The sequence below is a fragment of the Acyrthosiphon pisum genome, unplaced genomic scaffold, assembly GCF_005508785.2.
Source record: "Acyrthosiphon pisum isolate AL4f unplaced genomic scaffold, pea_aphid_22Mar2018_4r6ur Scaffold_21516;HRSCAF=24166, whole genome shotgun sequence".
Taxonomy (NCBI): domain Eukaryota; kingdom Metazoa; phylum Arthropoda; class Insecta; order Hemiptera; family Aphididae; genus Acyrthosiphon; species Acyrthosiphon pisum.
Genome location: NW_021770992.1, coordinates 10,427 through 13,809, shown reverse-complemented (window position 1 = coordinate 13,809; position 3,383 = coordinate 10,427).

Below are 3,383 nucleotides of genomic sequence, written 5' to 3'. Positions count from 1 at the left end.
AGAGAAGCATTGGGACTCTTTCATCGAGTGGGCTTCAAGCTTCTCACTCGAGTTTTCAGCCTTAAAGAGCTAACTGCTCTCTCTGAAGGGTGACCTGAAACCGGGCTATACTGTTGGCTTCGGCTCAAAAGAGAATGCGCCAAGAATAGAGTCAACAATGATGGCAAAATACCTGGACCCTAGGCGCAGTTATTGGGACCACGTGCTGGCCGTGAGCACCAAATCCAGTGACATATACAGGAGGCTGAGAACCCTGTACTCGTCGAACTGGGGCATGGGGCAGACAGCCGCCAGTACGATATACAAAGGGGTTTTGATGCCCAGAATAACCTACGCAGCTGAGATTTGGAAGGAAGGCTCCAAATTAGAAAAAAGCCGTGTGAAACTGCTTAGCGCACAAAGAGCTCCACTTCAAGCGATTACTAGAGCATATAAGACCGCTTCAACGAACTGTCTCGCAGTAATACTTTCCCGATGGATCTTGAGGTGAGATTCCTAGCGCTCAAAAGGGACTTTGCCAGGCAAAAGATAACTACGGAGATCATGGATCAACATACTTATCAATGTATGGCAAGATAAATACGAAGGCTATGAAAAGGGTAGCTGGACTCAGAGAATGATTCCTTCTGTGTGTCATAGGTTTAGTCTACTTCTGGTCCTCGACCACTATACCACACAAATGCTCACTGGCCACGGGGACTTCAAAGCGAAACTACATAGTTTCAAACTAGTTAAGGACCCGATCTGCGCATGTGACAGGAAGCCCGAGACTGTAAACCACGTCCTCAGATTCTGTCCAAGGATCAAAGAAGCACGGCTAAAATTAAAAAGAACACTCAGGGGGGAAAGAGAAGCTTGGCCACCGAGAGATGGAGCCTTTTTGAAAACTAGGAGGACCTCGTAAGGCACTGACAGTCTTCGCAAGGGAAGTCCTCTCAAGAAGAACCGACCGATAAGCCAGTTATAGGTCATAAGACCTTATGGGTCAGGACGTAGCCACCGTCCATGATGGATGGCCGACCACTCGGGGTGCCTCAAATGAGTGCGTATGGTGAAAGTGGCAGAAACGGAGGGGCACGCTCGAGTGCGTCCTGACCTGGGTCGCACTCATACGTCAGAGACGAGTAATATGGCCCTGTTGCGGGGGCCGTGCAGAATCCTTGCTTGTCGTACAAGACGACTAAAAGGAAACAGGCCAGTCACGGCCAGCACCTGTCTCGGTATCCGATGGTGGCAGTCCTGGGGAAGGCGAGACCCCACGATTGAGGAGGATTCATTTTGGTACCCATTGCCCAAGACCCTCTGCAGCCCGCACGATTGCTGCTCAACGTAATTACAGGTAAAACTGTGGACCGCTGTCAAGCAGTCGGTTTCGCTGGACATCCGGGACTTGCACGAGGAGGTGGACTCCACGATGATGCGGTGCGTAGGTTGTGGGATCGTGCTCGGTATCCGGCCGGGTGCACGCAAGTGTACGGTCGTGATCGAGGTGGCCTCCATTGCGGCCATCGCTTAGCGCTTAACTACTAATAAACAATTAAATAGAGTTATTAAATACGAAAAGTATTCATTTTCTCATACTAAACACTGCCTTAGTTCACTAAATAATACATTATTATACATTTTTTTATGGTAATTTATTCATTAAAAATACTTTTTATCACATCAAATGGCAAAGCGTTAAAAATGACAGAACCCAGGTAATTAATAAACTTTTGACCAAAACTTGTAATAAAACTTTAATATTACATAGGCTATCTTCTCCGCTAATCTTTACATTCTGTTTTATAAAGAAAAAGCTTGATTTTTTGTATATAAACATTATAGCGGCTTTTTTGTAGAGCAATTCCAACGGAAGCACATTAAATTCTTGGGCGGGTCCATTTTTCTCCAAAAACGAGATACCGTTTTCCTCCACTGTCCATTTTCCTCCGCAAAAAAAAAAGGTTGGTTTCCATTTTCCTCCAAATTAATTTAAACTGTAATTTTGTCTATTTTCCTCCAATACTTTAGCCAGTGTTGTAGTATTACGTTCCGTCTTATAAATATATAGAGTAAAGCTAGGATCACATTTTGCGCCTATCGGTTGATGATTACACTCTGGTATCGGCTATCTATATCAGCTATCGATTAAGCCTAATAAAGATACGCTCATATAACATTCGGGCGTATTTAATAGCTATGTAAACAAAATTTTTTGTATTTAAATATGTTGTACTAATTTATTACTTTATTGTTATTGTATTATTACTGTTATTATTGTATTCTAATATTCATTTATGAACTAATTATATTATTTTAAATTATTGTAATTGGATCGTTTGATCCGTTGAAATAAATAAATAAATAAATAAATATACGTATATACTTATTTATGTTATATTGTGTATTAGTTGTCACTTATTATTATGATTACACACAAAACGTTTGTTAATTCGTGATGGTTACAAATATTTTTTAGCATATGAGTTAAAATCTGGATTATCACGTTGGCGATGTTGTTTGACTACTTGTCAAGCAGTTATATTATACACTAATAAAACTGATGAAATAGTAGCCGATGAATTACACAAAAATGTACATCCAAATCATTTGCCATCACCAAAAAAAAAAATAAATCGATTTTTTTGCTATGCATAAATTATTTGTATTAACTATTTCATTATTTATTAGAGGAAAATGGAAAGTGAAGGAAAATGGTCAAAAATTATTTTTTATTTTTTTGGTGGAAAATGGACGGTGGAGGAAAACGGTATCTTGTTTTTGGAGGAAAATGGCTACGGCCAAATTCTTTAGAGTTTAACAAGGTAGACCCACCCAATAAGATTGTCCTTTTTCAAACAAATACGAATTACACTATTTTGTTGAATCTTTAATGGTTTTAGACCATTTTTGCAGGCACCACCCCAAATTACCATGCCATATTGCAATATAGATTGGTATAGAGAAAGATAAACTATTCTCAATGTATGAGATGATATTATATATTAAAATATATAATACCACCGTCCATTTTCCACCAAAAAAAAATTTGTCATATTATGTTAAATATTATTATTAAAATGTAGGTATAAGTTATACCTAACAACACATATTATATTATTACACACAGCAAAAAAAATGAATACAACAGGTACAATGATTATTTATAAATATATTATTACAATAATTTTTTTCTAGATTGCTTATTGGCAAAATCTTCTATAATATCTTTGTAATCTAATTCTCTTGTGAGTTCTGATTTAATGCATTTAGTCTTTATTTTTTCATTGTTGATCTTAAATAGCTCTTAACTCTCTTTAGTGTAGAGAATACACCGTGTATAATATATTGTTTTAAAAGGTATTTATATAGAGTTCTCAACACACAAATACACAATTCAT